At 41.7% G+C, this 18,427-nt stretch overlaps 1 long non-coding RNA gene across 1 annotated transcript in view; it reads right to left on the bottom strand.

Moving 5' to 3' along the window:
- Window positions 1-16,044, bottom strand: part of LOC126405051 (uncharacterized) — a 172,823-nt gene extending 156,779 nt beyond the window's left edge. Inside the window, exon 1 of the long non-coding RNA XR_007571552.1 lies at window positions 15,709-16,044. This is a non-coding gene — a long non-coding RNA (uncharacterized LOC126405051). The remainder of the gene's footprint in view (window positions 1-15,708) is intronic.
- Between the last annotated feature and the right edge of the window lie 2,383 nt (window positions 16,045-18,427).

Here is an 18,427-nt window from a genome sequence, read left to right as displayed (position 1 = left end):
AGCCCTGTGAGGCAAATTGTGATTTGTGATATTGGGCTTTATAAATAAAATTGATTGATTGATTGATTATGGAAAAAAGGATGAATGTTCCTGAGATATCACCTTCACAAGAATGGGACAAACAAACTGATGAAGAGATGGATGGACAACCTGAAAACATAAGGCCTCTAGCCACTATTGTTGCCACCACAGAAGCATAAAATAGAGACACACAATATTTTTGTTGTTTTCAGGCACAGCAGGCAGCTGTTTTCAGTGAAAAAGCTTGATAAACCCACTATGCACCAAACAGCAGACAGACACAGTTAGTACCTAGCTGCTGAATTTAATAAAGTTAATCAATACGGACTATTTTACCTGCATCCCTCTCACCGCATTAAAAATAACCCCTTGTGTTAGACACAGTCAGTATCACTGCCACTACCTGTGCTTGTCTCCAGACCCAACTCACACGTCAAACTAACTTTCTCTGTCTTAAACTCATTATGATAGGCAGTAGTCTAGCACTCCCTCCAGTGTCTGCAGAGCTCATAGCATTTCAGCACAGACTTGCCTCCGTTGGCCCCTCTGGTGCCACAGCAACAGGGGCTGTGAAGTCATTGTGGCCGTAAGCAGAAAGAGTGCTATTTACAGTGGCTGTATAGCCATGTGGTCTGGGTCAATGAGGAAAGGCCTGGTATATTTTCAACATGAACAAAAACAGTCTGGCTTCTGGTTTGGATTTCTCTAGTGTGTGTGTGCCAAGAAAATTAATGGATGATATTTTTATTTCCATGTATAATTGGGGCAGTGAAGTGATAACAGTGGGTTGTGAGGTCTGTGAGTATCACACAGTTTGAGTTTGTAAATATAATACACATTATTTTGCTGTTTAAATGTTTAATGTTAGCAAAGTCTTGGCCAAAAACAAATCTGATGCTTTTACAATATAACTGTATACACATCATATGCCATCTACTGTTGGGTCTATGTAACAGTGACTTCTGTATTGTTTAATTAATAACTGGAGAAAAATTATATTTAATTTAATTTGAACAATAGAGCAAGTTTTGTAACCAGCTGTTCAGTAAACACATCTGTTTTGTGTTTGTTTTCTTCACTGAAATCAATCAAAAACTCAAAATTCAGTTTGGTATGTACATGTATAGAACAAAAAGAAGAAACATTGCCTGGAATAAAATGATTATAAAATATACTACAAAAATATGTGCACAAGCATTGTTATTGAAACACTTAAAATCATCACATGAAATCATGTGTATTTGTGAATGGAACTAAATCCCTGGAAGTGTTTTGTAAGCCTCGCAGGAGTTCGACAGCGGAAAAATCTATCGCCATTGCTGTTTTTTCTGTATATCAATGACCTAGAGGATTACCTACAACAGAATGGTTGTGAACCCATTAACTTTGATGACACAGAGATAGGTTGTTATATCCAGCTTATGGTGCTGATGTACGTGGATGATACAGATATTATGTCTACAACAAAAAACGGTTTACAGAAAGCAAAAAGTCATGTGTGCGAGTTCTGCAAGATATTAAAGGTTAAAAGTGATAAAGTAAAGTCACAGTTTTGGGTGACAGAAAAGCTGATCTCAGCAAATTGAAATTTGTGTGTAATGGAGAAAATTTAGGGATTGTTCATTGCTTTAAATATCTTGACTTATAATGGTTTATTTAAGACTGCCATCAAGGAGCTGCATAAGCGTTTCTCGCACAGTGTTTGCCATTCTCTGTAAAAGTAGAAAATTTGATTTACCTGTAGATATCACTACATATACTACTCATATTTCTAAAATGTATCCTAAAATTTAAAAATGACAACCTGCAATAATATGGTCAATGGGGAGTTAAGCAGGATTTATGCTTGTGCGGCAGACCCTACGCCGAAGCCTACGCACATCGCATGCGCCATTGTGAGCATTTGTATTTGTGCAATGGTGTGTCTGTGTCACTCTGCAGTTGCACCTCCAAAACACTAGTCGGCGGCCTGGTTTCTGTGAAGTGCTGTAAAGTTTAGTTGATTCAAAACACACATTAAACACACATTGAACATGGCTTAATAGAGACAATTTCAAACACAAGTACACAAATCAGCTTCACTATAACTCGCAGCATTCACAGACAAACACTTGTCTTTATCTGGACACATTTTCCCCACAAGTACAACATGCTAATGTATTTAGCACAAGCCTATGGCATTTTACATTGTATAAATGAGCCTAGCATCTAACTGACATTTCCTCTAAGTTACTCAACTGAAGCCAGGGACAACAGCAACATTTAACAAAGGTAATGTTACAAAATTCGGCTCCATTACAACTCACAAGGTTCACTGACAAAACAACTGTCTTATTACAGTTAAAAAGATAATTATTGGCTACCGGGGGAGGAAACTAAACTCAGTCGAATAATGTACAACTATTTACTCAGCCTTCATATTACGGGTGTATGTGTGTCACCATGGGTCTTGCAGGTTAAGCAGATACTGGATGAATGTGGCTTGTCTCACCTCTGGCTCACAAAAGCGTAACAACATCAACTGGTTAAAACTAACTGTTGAACAAAGGCTAAAAGGCCAGTTTATACAAAAGTGGCAATGTGAGTTCACAAGTATGACATCAAGCGACAAGTGATATACATGTCGAAATTAAACAAGAGTTTAAACTGGAGGTGTATCTGCTGCATGAAAACCAAAAGTACAGACAGGATATTTGTAATTTTAGAGACAATAAAACCAGAATTCCTAAAGTCACTGGAAGACATAAAGGGCTGGACAGAAACCAGAGGATCTGCAACCTCTGTGATGATAATCATCAGGGAGATGAGTATCAAATTTTGTCTTAATGTCCTAATGTGAGCTTAATGACTTCCAGATAAAGGTATTTGCCAAAGTACTATTTAAACTGTCTAATTAATTTTGTTATTACAATCAGATAAGCCAAAAGTCATTTGTAAACTAGGTGCTTTTTTGAAGAATGTCCTTCCTTTGTTTAAGTAACATTAGTTGTACTTTAGCCATGCTGTGTGCCATTTTGTTATTGTATGTGATGTTTGGACTACATTCCATGTGATATGGCTGTAAATCAAATAAATTAAATGAAAAATTCAGTAACATATTGATAATGATGTAATAACTGTGTTTTCATTATATCACCAGAGCGAGGGGAACTGAAACAATAGACAAATGGATGTGGGACGCACACTGGGATGGTTGGAAGAGCATCCAAACACATGAGGACGCGACTGACAAGAAGCTTATTCATCCAAAGCCATGAAGGCTGAGAAAGAAAATATTCTGATATAAAGCCTTGGACAAGTTTATTGCAAGCGAGCACATTTCAGTAAATGTGATAAGCGCTGATGTGGTTTGCTGTGTAAAACATTCAGGCTAAGTCTGTAAAAGCAATGTTGATAACACAGCTCAGATGAAAGGTCTGGAGCATTTACTACTACTGGGTCACTGAAGAATGGTCCCACTGGGCCTAATTATAGCGAGATATCAGGCTCCCCTGCTGTGTGTGAATACTGTATTATACGTCTGTAGGCATGTGTGCATGTGTGCTGGTTCTCTTTGATTATGCTATCAGCGAAAACAGGACAAGATGTGGTCTCATGCTTGATGTGTACAAACCATAGACTGTATATAAAAATGAACAACGCGTCTCCACTTCCTCCCACTGTGCAAAAATGAAGCCAAAATAGCTTTGATATCCCATCTTGTGCTTTTGGAGTCCACACAGTAGCGAGCAATGATATCGAGTTCCTGCACATACATCCAACCAAATTGCAAGCAGCACCACTGGTTGCAAGCACACAATTGACACACACAGCTGTCAATCATGACATCACACCCACTTTTTATAGCATCAAATTACTAATTGACAACTTGAACAAACATCTGCGTGATAAGAACTACCTAAAATGAAAGAAAGCATCCATCCATCCATTTTCAACTGCTTATCCGAAGCCGGGTAGCAGGAGCAGCAAGCCGAGCAAAGCATTCCAGACATCCCTCTCCCCAGTAAAGCTTCCAGCTCCTCCTGGGGGACCCCAAGGCGTTCCCAGGCCACATGAGATATGTAATCCCTCCAGTATGTTCTGGGCCTGCCCCGGGGCCTCCTACCAGTGGGACATGTCCCATACACCTCTAACAGGAGGCATTCTTTCAGTCACTACCCAGAGCTCATGACCATAGGTGAGGGTTGGGATGTAGATGGACCAGAAAATCGAAAGCTTTGCCCTCTGGCTCAGCTATTCTCCAACACAACGGTCCAGCACAGCACCGCTTAAAAGACCTCGAGATACTTGAACTCCCTCGCTTGGGGCAAAAACTCACTCCCCACTCCCCTGGAGGGGGCAACGGCAGAGAGCCATGCTGGAGGTCCCCCCAGCATGCACATGCACTGGCCGGTTTCCCATCCACTAACACGAAGGGGACAGGGTTTGTTGTCTATCAGCAGCCAGCCAGCAGGGGGTGGTGAAGATGTTTTGGCTGTACTTTCAGGAAGCTGTAATGTCGTCCATCTCTATATACAGTAATTGGCACAAACCACATGTGCACCATGGATGCATAAAGAGAACTGGACACTGTATTGCAGGCGGGGCCCCGTTCATTCATATGAAAGTTGCTCAGCAGCACATGAAGTCAAAAAAGTTCAACTTCCGGGTTATTAAATTACCCAGATCTGCCACATCACTGGGCCTATAGACCATTTCAAACTTGACAACATAAACATTCTAATGGGTCCCTTGGTACTTCCTGTTAGAATGTTTGTTAATGCAGTAACTGACAGGAAGTGCACAGGGATCAAAGCTGTTGCCCGAGCAACAGAGCATCAGTGAAACGGTCTACAGAGCACTAGAGACTTTGCCGACTGAGCAGCTAACTAAACCTGGCGATTTCTGTAAGTTTGGAAGCCCACTAAGAAGAAGCAACATGTAAATTAGACTTTGAAGTTATTAAGAGTCACATTTCTCTTCTTTCAGTCACAACTAACAGCCTCCTGTCCTCCAACGCTAGCACCAAGCTAGCACATACCAAACCTGTCTGAATGCACAGAAACCAAACTAATCAACCTGTCAAACTCCCAGTAAAATGGTAGATGAGTTGACTCCACAAATACAGATTGCATAGTTGACTCACGGCATGCTAAATGTTTTTGGACAGGAGCGCCATCTTGTGAGGACTGCACTGTGCTACCTGTGACTGCAGAGACTGTCCACAGGAATGAGTCCTAAAACCCAGAAATTAGCTTTTTCGCACTCCTGGTTCTCTCATTTCTAAGTCAGTGGGTTTTTGGATTGGGTATGTGGTTAGATGCCTGAAACATGCCTGAGGTTAACACTTAAGAGACTTTCAGGTTTTGTCCTTCAGCATAAAAGACATCAGTAAATACCCCACTCGTGAATTTTGAAGCTTTTATGTGTCTTTAAAAAGGCGGTTGCTAACAAGTGGCTAAATGAGACTACAGAGCATCATCACGCCAAGCACAGCTTTACAGCCTTGTTGTGGTGGCGATGTTAAACCATACGACCATGGTGTAGTTCAATAATAGCCTAATGTTAACTTTTTGCGTCTGGTGATTGCATTTAGGCTTCAAACATCATAAAAGAGGTGTTAAATTGTGAAGATTATCTTGAACAAAACATGTTAAGTACCATAATCATTTGTTTGCCATAGAGCTGAATTTCTACAATAATCCAAATCTAATGGAACATTTTCATAGGCTTTTTGATGAGGTAACCAGGGCGACTGTTATTCTCATGTCGGCCTACAGAAAGACGTCATCCCTGGAGCACTCTATTTGGACAAAATAATCATGATAAACAGTATAGATCTATATAGCAGGCCAGGGCTGGATTATAGACCAAGGTGCACTAACTCCACTCACATATGCCGACATTGTAAAGTATCCGGTTTTTGGACTAAGTGCATAATTGGTAATAGAGTAAACAGAGCGCACCTCATGAGATGGAGCTGCCATTCCTGTGTTACAGGGATTAGTACCTGTATCGAAAATTTCACAATGTAATCCCTTACATTGCTTCATACAGAACAAAGTCCCACGTCACTGTTATGTATTACAAAGTAATGTGTCCCTGCCCGACCCTGGTCATGGAGCATGAGTGTGTGTGTTTGTTGTGTTCTCTATCCTACGTCAGAGTTCAAAGACACACACACACACACACACACACACACTGTCCTTTGTCTGATAAAATCAGCCCTTTCATTTTAAAACACTCAAAGAAGTACCAGTGTCTCTAATAGCGCCCGTGTCCTTCCCTTCATCTCCCAGATGATCCTCTTTTTTCTATTTCACACTTAGCTGCAGATAATTCAGAGCAGTCACACACCAACAGCAGACTGATATTTCTTGTCCCGCCCCTGACGGCAGCTGATCTCTGCCTCCACTCGGCTGGGTCATACTAGGGCGACTGTCCCCATCCCAAAACAGAAACAATGTGAAATCCCTGAGTGACTCTGTGTGATGTTGGTTTGGGATTAGAACATTTTGTCCCAAGCATCCCTTTATCCCCACCCCCTCCCTCTCTGTGTCTCTTTTTTGGCCACTCCCCGCCCTCTCTCTCATGCTGTGTCACTTCTGTTTGGATTTTCTATTTTCTGCGTGCCTCTATCATTCTCATTTATAATGAATGTTTGAGTGAAACTAAAACCAATGATGCCTCATTTTTTGCCTCCCGGTGTTCACCTTTGCACATGCAGGCTAGAACCTGCATGTGCTATCTCCATTGTCTCTTAATGTCTGTCCAAATTCAAACTGTTTTGTCCATAAACAGAGGAAACGGACCAAGAAGAAGTGTGTGTGTGTGCATAAAACATTTGTGTATGCACGTATCACATGTGTGCATGACATGAATCAACACCAGGCTGGTGGTGTGACATCTCATTAAAGAGACAGTCTGCCTGCAAAGACTGGCAGCACATCTAAATTTCCCAAACTGAAAGCCTCCGGCGTAGTTTGCGGGGGAAGAAGTGCTTTCAATGCATTGTTTTATTCAATGCATACAGTTCCCTGTGTGTTTATGTGTTAGAATATGTGCATATATATGGATGTCATGGTGGATGATGGCTTGCAGCCTGTGGCTAGTTTTCAAGCCATATTTTACAATCTGCATGGCACATACACACATAAATGTTACTGAAATACATGCAAAAGCTGGTGAGTGGAGAAGTACAGTACATTTTTTTTATAATAATGGCATATTTTACTGGTAAGTTGGGAGGGGTTTGTTTTTAGGTCAGCATGAACTGGAGTCTCAGGATCCTTAACTGGCTGTCAGCACTGTGAATCCATTAATTTCCATGTCATTATTATGTATTTGTGGTGAGCTGCATGTCGTGACATGTACAATTACATGTTTAAATTTCAAGTGGGACTCGATGCACTAGTCGCTCTATATTTGAGAATTAGAAGGTACAGGTTTGTTCAGAGCGTCATGCAAGGCTAATGGAGAAAATTGTTATTCCTCTTCAATAGCATGGTTGTTATTCACGCTAAACACTGTGCATGGAGGATGTTATATAAGTGAATCCTGCATGGTTGTAATGACACTGCCACCCTATTACTTGTGTTTCCTTATCATCGCAGATTAAAAAAAGAAAGCATGTTTGAAACTGTTGCAGCTTTGTTTCACTCCAACGGTATTTTAGATGCTATGGTCTCAAACAACTGAATCATTTGTCTAGAGGAATAAAAAAGAGCAACACGTTTTGGTTGTAAATAAGACGCTGCTGGAGTTCCAGTTCTTGTATAAAAGGGTGCACTGTGTTGTTGAATATATTCCTGCTGGTATTAGTGATGTCATACATCAAAGTTCATCATGGCACTGTAAATAGGCATAGTCAAAGGTTCAGAGTGTAAGATTTAGTGGCATATAGGGGGAAGGATCGTAGATTACAACCAGATGAAACTTCTTCTGGTTAGAATTCCGTCCGTACTCGTCGTCCTCCGCTTATCCGGGTCCAGGTCGCGGGGGCAGTAGCCTCAGCAAAGAAGCCCAGACAGTCCTCTCCCCAGCCACTTGCGTCAGCTCTTCCGAGGGAACCCCGAGGCCTTCCCAGGCCAGCCGGGCAATGTAATCCCTCCGTGTCCTGGGGCACCCCGAGGTCTCCTCCTGGTTGGACATGCCCGAAACACCTCCCAAGGGAGGTGTCCGGAAGGCATCCTTACTAGATGCCCGAACCACCTCAACTGGCTCCTCTCGATGTGGAGGAGCAGCGGCTCTACTCCGAGTCCCTCCCGGATGTCCGAGCTCCTCACCCTATCCCTAAGGCTGAGCCAGCCACCCTGCAGAGGAAACTCATTTCGGCCGCTTGTACTCGCGATCTCGTTCTTTCGGTCACTACCCAGAGCTCGTGACTATAGGTGAGGGTTGGAACGTAGATCGACCGGTAAATCGAGAGCTTCGCTTTTTGGCTAAGCTCCCTCTTCACCACAACGGACCGGTTAAGCGCCTGCATCACTGCTGACGCCGCTCCAATCCGCCTGTCAATCTCCCGCTCCATCCTACCCTAACTCGTGAACAAGATCCCGAGATACTTAAACTCCTCCACTTGAGGCAGGACCTCCCCCCCGACCTGGAGAGGGCAATCCACCCTTTTCCGGCTGAGGACAATGGCCTCAGACTTGGAGGTGCTGATTCTCATCCCAGCTGCTTTACACTCGGCTGCGAACCGTCCCAGCAAGAGCCCGAGGTCACTGTTCGATGGGGCTAGGAGAACCACGTCAGAGACGAGATCCTCCTGTCACCAAACCTGACACCCTCCACCACTCGGCTGCGCCTAGAAATTCCGTCCATAAAAGAAAAAACAGAACTGGTGACAAAGGGCAGCCCTGGCGGAGTCCAACCCTCACCGGGAACAGGTCTGACTTACAGCGGGCCACGCGACTCTCACTCCTTCGGTACAGGGACTGGATGGCCCTTAGCAAGGGGCCACCAACCCCAGCCCCTGTTCAGTGTTTATCATTCTGGAGGTTTTTACCAGGAGCCGAATTATCCGCAGAAGTTTCTTCCTTTCTATAACAAACAGACGGGTGATTAAAACTGACAAAAACCCTGAATAAAGTAGTTTCACATTACAAATCAGTGTTTTTGTGATGCTGTTTGGCATGTTGGAGATAGGAGGCTCGCCCAACACATGCACAAACAATCAGACCAGACGATGTAAACCAGTAAAAACACTTAATAAAGCCGTGTCATGTTACAAATCAGTGTCTTTCCTAGGGATGAGCGAGTATGTGATTATCTGTATCTGTCTCTATATGTTTGACCAACAAAATTATCTGTATCCGTATCTGTACTCAGAATGGGCGGGGTTTACGTCAGACGTGGGGGGAGTTTAAATTAGACGTGAGTGTGGCCTAATCTGAAGTTGTTATTTTAAGCCTGAAATTGATATGGGCTGATCAGAAGTTGCTGGAGATTAAACACGACTACCCAAATCAGGATTTCCCCTTATCATGACTACAGGTACTGACACATTTTATGCAGGATTTATACTTGTGCGTGAGCTCTATACAGAGCCTGCACCACAGCCTACGCCCTTGTGAGCATTTATACTTGTGCAGTGGTGTGTCTGTGGCACTCTGCAGTTACGCCTCCAAACCACTAGTTGGCAGTGGAGTTTCTATGAAGTGCTGTAAAGTTTAGTTGATTCAAAACACACATTAAACACACATTAAACATGGCTTAATAGAGACAATTTCAAACACAAGTACACAAATCAGCTTCACTGTCGCAGCATTCACAGACAAACACTTATCTGGACACATTTTCCCCACAAATACAACATGCTAACGTTATTAGCACAAGCCTACAGCATTTTAAACTGTATAGGCCTACATTAGCCTAGCAGCTAGCCAACTTTTCATCTACTCAACTGAAGCCAGGGACAACAGCAACATTTAACAAAGGTAACGTTACGAAATTCGGCTGCATTACAACTCACAAGGTTCACTGACAAAACAACTGTCTTATACTAAACATGTTTTTCAAACAAATATAACATGCTAACGTTATTAGCACAAGCCTATGGCATTTTACATTGTATAAATTAGCCTAGTGACGAGCGGAGATTTCCTCTGCTCATATGAAGCCAGGATAAATCACACACAAGACTTAAAATGCTTTTTTGAGGAGGCTTTATTGTCTTCACAATATTTTTTGTTTCTTATCTGTGAAATGAAAGTAAATAAAAGCTTCCAGGTAACCAGGAAGTAAGACCCAGAGTCTGCAGTCATATGATAGAAAGGCTGCATTTCCCATTTTTAAATAAACCTAAAATAACGCTAATATCAAAGGTCAGAAAACTAGATTTTAAGTATAATAGATCTATCTATCTATCTATCTAGATGTAATAACGCAGGTAGGGTTACAAAAGAGAGGAGATGTGAGAGTTAACAGTGTCCTAGTTTCCCCCTACATTGAGCAGGTACTATTTTTAGAAAGCAGAAAGATAAGGGGGGAAAAAGAATCCCCCCGAGTCGACAGCAGCAGTTTTATGTTCTGGACAATTTACACCCTCCTTATGCTACGATGACCTTTCTCCCTTCATCGTTCACTCATCCCTACCCCCCTCATACCCTCTGCTCCTCTACGTCCTGTCCTCCCACCATCCTCTTATCCTTACCTTTCTTGATTACCCCCTATTCCCTCCCCCCTCCTGCACTTTTATCTGTTCCCCTCGTTCCTGTATTCACTTTTCCTCTCGTTTCATGTTTCATCTTCCTTCCTCCAACCTGTCTCCTGCTTCTCCTTTTCTGTCAGCACACGCTGCCATATTGTTGACCTGTCGTTTGCAAACAGACCTTCTGTTTTCCCACACACCAGGGCCGTGATCACCTATTTAACATCGGGGGGAACCATTTTCAAGAGGAATCGGGGGAAATTTTCCCTTTGATAAATTTAAATGCTAAACTGACCAATTTAAAGCATTTGAAACAGTAATGTTAGCAAAAGGTCAAGCTGTTATTCAGCATTATAAGGCCTACTCAAATGCATTTTGATCAAAGTAAAGAATAATAAACAATTTAAGTCTGATTAAAGTGATTTAATATTTACTTTTGAAATTCCATTGATGACAAGATACCTTTCTCTACTGAGTCTTGTAGCCCAGTACTATTTGAAAATCCATGTGCCTTACTCAAAAGCATCCCAATTAGGGCTGGGCAAAATTATATATTGTTATCAAGATATGAGACTATATATCGTCTTAGATTTTGGATATGATTGTATCGTGATATGGCATAAACGGTGTTTTTTTCCCCTCATTTTAAAGGCTGAAATGCAATAAAGTGATGTAAATTTATCAACTTAACACACTTTTTATTTGTTTAAACACTTCCCTTTACCCACTTAGTCGTTATATCCACATTACTGATGATTGTTGATCAAAAATCTCACTGTGTTAATATTTTCTGAGAAAAAAACAAAAAAAAAAACCAATCATTATCCCTACAACTTTGATGGTATTTTGTCAGAAATATTGAAATATCGTCTTGTTTGATTTTGTCTCCCAGTCCTCGCATTAATTAAAGTCCTTTTGAGATGTAAAAATATCGAGATATATATCATGTATCTCGATATAGTCTATAAATATCGTGATATATTTTTCAGGACATATCGGCCAGCCCTAATCCCAATATTCCAGACTTTTTCATGTGTTCTCAAGCAATTTTGGAACTTGGATTTACACAGTCTGATGGCATGTGGTGATCAGAATCAAATATCATTCATCATTATTAATTATAATGGACATTTGCTAAATTTGTTTATGATAATGATTACATTTGCTAATGATTATTTCGGACGGTGGTGCATGGCTGCCTTTTGAAGCATTGCATTTTTAAAAAAAAAAAGTTTATACATTTTTTGAACATATTTGAATAATGGAGGGGATACGTCCCCCCAAATAGTATATTATAACGCACTCAGGCTTGACATGGTTCTCAGAATCATCAAGGCAGGTTGTCCTGCTGGAACTGAGTGTGCCCTGGGAAGACCGGATGGGAGAGGCGTTTAAGAGGAGGAGGGCCAAGCATGAGGAGCTCGCTGATGATTGCTGATGATGCTGCTGAGAGGGCATCGAGATGGCGTTGGATCAAGAGGGGTGATCTGTGGACCACACTAGCTACCTAGACACTAGTCTCTTACACAGACGCCGATGACGTCAGCACGCTGGCTGACTCTGTCCCATTCCGAAGTAAGAGAAGCTGGTCACGCGAGACTACCTAGACACAGACCTGTCAGTCTGACCAACCCTAGCTGGGTCGCCTGGGTGAGCATGTATGATGCTGAAAGACCCAAAACACCCAATGACGCCAGGTTACATCACTGATGTTGTGTCTAGGTTCAAATCATTAATTACGGCCTCGCTATACACCTTTCTTTACCTGTTTTAAATAATTACTACAAAAATCAACTTGTGAACCGAATTTATATGAGAAAATCAAGCTTGTTGTTTTTGTGTTTGTTTGATGCAATAAACTGTCATGTGTCCAGTCCAACATGAAACACTCTATAAAACTGTCCAACTATAAACATTCCTTCTCCTTCTCCTCACCCAGTGCCAGCAACATTAATCCACTGCTCTCATGCACTCATACAGTGTCTGTGTGTGCACATGCATGCATGGATTTATAGAGTATGTGAATGTACTGTGCTGGTAGTCCACATTTTATCCTGGTAATTTATGACTCTCTGTCTCTGTCCCTCTCTCTATCCCTTCCCATCTGGCAAATTCCTAGTCTAACCCAGCGCACAGACCAGCTGTGCCCTGGAGAGCTGCTATTGACACTGCGTGCGTGCAGTACATGTGAGCGTGGCTGCACACATCCAGTGCATCGGACACAATCTACCAGCCCATCTGGCTGGCTGCTTGTGGAGGCATTCATTGGGCGAGTGGCACTGTGTTTGTGATAAACAGGAAATCATAATAAAATCTGCTATCAAGCTGAGTTGTACCGTAAAAGGACAACTGTCCACCTAAAACAATTCAACATAACTTTTTTTTTTTTTTAGGTCCTAAATATCATAATTTTACAGAGCAACCGAGAAAATTATGCTTTACTGCAGCCTGTTTCCCATACAAATACATTTTCCTTAATTTCAGTGCTTCAATCTGCCGGACACAACAATATCTCAAGATAGTGGTGCTCATTGTTTGAAGATTCCTGACACAAGTGAAATCAGAGAAAGTGGAATATTCTCATTTCATATGCCGAATTATTGTCTTTAAAAACTATAGATGGTCGAGTTAAACTGACTTAAGATGATTATTTTATACAGTGCAGTTCTGAGGTGCGGTAAATAAATATCAACTGGTGCTCATGAATGAAAACTTGGAACACAACAATATGACACACACTGTATCAAAGAGATAAGCAACAGTTAAGGCCAGTTGACAGTGCTCTTACTGTAGTCACCAGCTTTGTTAGGTGCTGTGCTGCCACCCAGTGGACAACTTAATTCATTGCACAAATAGCAGTAGGTAGTTTTCCAAATATCCATCTATGTTTTTACATCTCCCACACATGACATGAGACTTAATGTAAAACCTACTGCAGCACACACTCTATGAAATCTTAGTCAGCACATTAAGTCCCTTCATTAATGTATCAATCTAGTTATCTAGTCTTTTATACTGTAGATTAAAAACAAAGGTAAATGTACAATAGTACTACAACTTTTTACTCAAGTACAGTTAGAAAAAAACTGTAGCCTACTCTGAGTAGCACTGGTGGGTTATGATCATATGTACTATTGTTAAATCAAAGAACACAAATTAAATTGCACTAAATAGCAACAGGAGTGGGAAAACATTATAAGGAGCCCATATGTCCAAACCAACAAGTTCCCTTTAGGTACTTTACAGCCTGTTCATACAACTGATTATCAATTATACACATTTAACTGCCCTCATCAGTGCAACTTTACCAGAATTAAGCAGACAAGAGAACAAAACTCAGACAAAAAAAATACCAACAATAAATACAAAGTATCCAGGGTCATATTCACAAAGCTTCCTAGTACATAGAGTTGCTGCTTGTGACAAAATTCTGAGAAAATTCTTAGTCGTTTCTTGAGCAGAGATGAAAATGGTGGAAACACAAAGAGGTCGGAGAAATATTCTCCAAACAATGAATGACATGCTACAGATTAGATGGTGCAGGAATGATGTTTGTGGTTGATCTCATTAGGGGTATGCACACACTTTCTGCCCAACACAATAAAGCTTTAACACCAGAAGCAAAGTGATCACAGCAATAAGATATTTGAAAAACTGGAAAAATGCAACAGAGCAGCAGTGATGACTTGAGACTGTCTCAACCTTCCATCAGCAGAGTGATCACGCCAACAGTGACACACAGTCAGCAGTTCATTTCATTTCCACAGGGTGTCCACACCTTGCAGGCTCACAAAGGGGTGTGTCTGTGACAACCAATCACATCTGTTAATAGCAAGCATCACACCTAGCAACTAGTCTGGGGCCGTTTAGTGGCCGTTTTGGTAAGGAACCAGAACCAGGGCGAGAGAGACAGGATCCGGAATTCAATGGATGCGCCTTTCCGTCAAAATAAAAGCACCAAGCTAATAAAAATACGGTGAAACTTTTTTATTTAAAGAATATAATTTACAAGAAAAGGCCCAAGCCATTAAGTTAACCTTTTTCTTTTATTGTAAATCGATGGTGCGCCAGAATTTAAAGTTTTACTTTGGTGAACACTTTTACTTTGGTGAATTTGGTGAATTCTGGATCCGCTCTCTAGACCGGAACCAGAATCCAGACAAAATTCAGAGTGAATGGAAATGCGAGGCTACCTAGCAACAGGATCAACCACATCTCCTCACTAAGGTAAAAGTTACAGTCCCTTCCTTGCTCACAGTGCAGAGAACTTTCCTAAATCACTCCTAAGTTGGGACTCCTTACTAAAATTGATTAGGCTAAGTTAGGAGCTCTCTGAGAGTGTTATCAGAATGTTTGTGAATACGGCCCCTGGACTCCAACAGGGTGCGGTTTGACTGCACAAATTAAATACCCCGAGCTTCAATAGGAATCAACAGCAAAATAAAACATCGCCAAAGCAGACAACACAGACACGCAGGCCTTTACTCAGTGATGTAATGGTAGCTGATGAGGTGTGTCTAGTCTCATCAACGACAATCAAACATAGATTTCGCCTTGACAAACATTTTCATCTTAGTTTTCATCAACGATATCAACACTGGTGTCAAATAAATGTAGTGGTGTAATAAGTATAATATTGCAACAGTGGAGTTATTTAAAGCTTTGAATAGGTAGATTGTGTTCTGGAGGTGTGGTTGCAGTATTTGCGTAGGATTCATATGGCCTGTGGTGGTGGGGCCCAATGTGATATCTGTTCATAGGGCCCAAAATCCCTGGTGGCACCCCTGTAGTCTCCTATTCATTCTAATGGCTTTTTGGCTTATAGGTGGATATAGACAGATACATATGTGGGTATACCCTCCACTACACTACTGCTTGTAACAATACAAACTCCACAGCAGCTGAAGCCACAAACACTCATTCAGTATTGATAGATCTGAAGCACAATTTTTGCACCATGTGTAATGTAAACATATGCAACCAAATGCTAGGTTGTCTAGGCTGCTGCACAGTGAGTCACATCCATCATAGTAAAAGTTTGTTGTAGGCCTACTCACCTGTCTGAACATCACTCACTCTGACAGCCTTTTGCACCGCGGAGTCCGTCGCCATCTCTCTGCTCGTTCATTCCCAAAGCAGAATATAACCAATCCACTCAGTCTCTCTGTCCCAGTATAACAAGTCCTTTCAGGCTCGCACACCTCACTGAAGGTAAAAGTTCCTCGGTGCACCCATAAATGACGGCTGGAGGTGAGCATGTCAGCATGTAGCGTGCACTTGCTGCATGGTGTGTTTGATTTGTGTCTCTGAGCTGCTCACCAGGTGCAGCATCAGCCTACAGCACTGATTAATCAAGGTGGATGCAACTTTTTGTTAACTCTGCACAGGTACAATGATGATACTCATACACCATATTACTTTATTCTTAATTTAACTGCGTAACTGTTCATTTGTTCCGCCAGTGAACCCGACACACACATTTAGAAAGGTAATTTCCGGAGCGTCCAGAGTGTCACCTGTTGACACGGAGCTCCGCCCTCTTGTGGCCACACACACACCTGCAGCTTCCTCTCTGCTGGAGGCTGATATCCATGCAAATAAAATTACTTCTACGGATTTATCTCTTTTCGTTTCATATTTATTTTTTGTTCCATTCTCAGTTTATTAGGACTTTTTCACGTGACTTTTACTTTTCACAATATTAGTTTTTTGTTACTGTTGTTTGTTTGTTTTTGTTTTTAGAAAAGTGGCCCTACTTAAAGAAGAGTAAAATTACCATGGTACAAGTACAAGTAGCCCTCACAAAAAACGACTTTGTTATAGTAATGACAGTAGTTGTAGGAGGCCAGAGGTGTCCAAACTTTTATAACCATAATTACTGCACACATTATAATTATTATAATTATTTATCAATAGGTACATTATCTATATTCAAGTAGTAATAGAGTCAGCATTATTGAGTTACTGGTGGATTATTATTTCATTGTCATTTATAGCACTTTGTATATTGTTTCATTTGTATTTTCATGTGCGTGTTTAAGTGGAGTCAATGTGCTCCCTTGGTTATCAGCTAATTGGTTCCTGCCTGCCCTTGTTTGGTGGGGACAGGTATGAGTGATACATAAGAGAGAGTGAGTGCCAGGGGTCCGTCCCAAGTCTCTTAAATTACTGCTAGTTATCTTACCTAGCTGACTTTGCTAGCTGTTTAGCCCCTCCCACCTAGGAAAAAATGCGAGGAGCTAGCGCTAGGAGCGATGAGCGAGCATTGTCGGTTTAAGAGACATGAGATGTCCTTTCCACTGAAGCATCATGTTCCTCACATTCCTGATGACGGCGGCACCGCTGGATCTGCTCCGTAAAGCAGCCAGCGTCTGGCGTTACTATGGATACATCCCAAGTCTCATTATATTCGCTGACCAAAACAGTAGCCCCCACCCCCCGCCGTCATGACTCTGGTCACACACTTTTGCATGTAGCAGCCGCACATCACCGACAGTCCGATGAACAACGCAACGGGTTGTGACTGAAATAAACCTAATTGCAACATAACAATCTTGCATGAAATATCATTACTCTTTGAAGTAGGTACATGAATTACAGCGATTCATTGCAAAGAATGCATGTAACGTGTACTTACTCTTGTACTGTTTCTCCGCCATCTCGTTCAAATGTGCCAGATGTAGAGGGCGGGTATTTATACGTCATTGCGTTCAGCTGAAAAACTCTTCCGGATAGGAAGCTCTCGACCATCCTAGCTTGTAGCTGCTTAAAGCTTGCTGCTAGCTCCCAGCGCTAGCTCCTCGCTGCACAAATAAGAGACTTGGGATGGCCTAGAAGATGGCGGACCTCGAACAACTTCCGGTTCAAGCGAGGAGCTAGCAGTAGCACTATAAAAATAAGAGACTTGGGACGGACCCCTGGTGCTTAACCTCGTTGTCGACTTCATGCTTCTTTGCTGTGACCATGTCTGCTACCTAGCAGGAAATGTCTGCAGTTGGGTAACCGTTCAATTGTTTCTCATCTGTTCATGAAAACACATTAGTTTCACCTAAGTAGGTCCTACTTGGTGCATGTCTACAAACTGTCCAGTAGTCCTGACATAATCAGGTGAATGGAAAAAAATACAAAGTGATCTTGCTAAACCACATATACTATTTCAGTCAGGAACACTTTTGTCAAATAAAACTTTATTTCCATTTGCAGTATTATATTTGGCAGTATGGCTCTGTTCTGGGGCCTCTCTGACTTTCCTCTGCCTGAGGCAGAGAGAATAAACCTCCCTGCCCTTCCATGCGCCTACATGGAAAGACTAAGGCAGGGAGAGCAGCAGTCAGGACCGCCCAGGAACAGAACAGAGCAGCATCGATGACAAACAGACATGACATTGATAAGTCAGACACAGCATTAAAAGGAGTACAAGTGCATGTATGTGTTTGTGTGAGTGAATGTATGCTTGTAGTTTACCTCACTGTGTGGACACATCAGCTCACCAGCATAAACCACCTGCATGTAAAATGGGTCAAGAGCTGTCAATATATATATAAAAAAAGTATATATATTTTACAGTGTATACGTCTCCTAGTACACACAGTAGATTGTAGACTTGCACAAAAATGATTCATCAATCTTGACATATCAGATCAAAGGGGAAGCTTGAGGCTACCCACTACCATGACACACTAATAGACCTTTTTCACAGCAGACATTTTGACTTGTCATAGCAGGAAAAGCATAGGTGAAGCTGACAACATTAACGATGGCTCAGTCCCATTAAGT

This window comes from Epinephelus moara, chromosome 18 (assembly GCF_006386435.1).
Source record: "Epinephelus moara isolate mb chromosome 18, YSFRI_EMoa_1.0, whole genome shotgun sequence".
In the NCBI taxonomy this organism is placed as follows: Eukaryota; Metazoa; Chordata; class Actinopteri; order Perciformes; family Serranidae; genus Epinephelus; species Epinephelus moara.
Note: the sequence above shows the minus strand (reverse complement) of the source record. Positions and strands in the feature narration are given on the sequence as shown.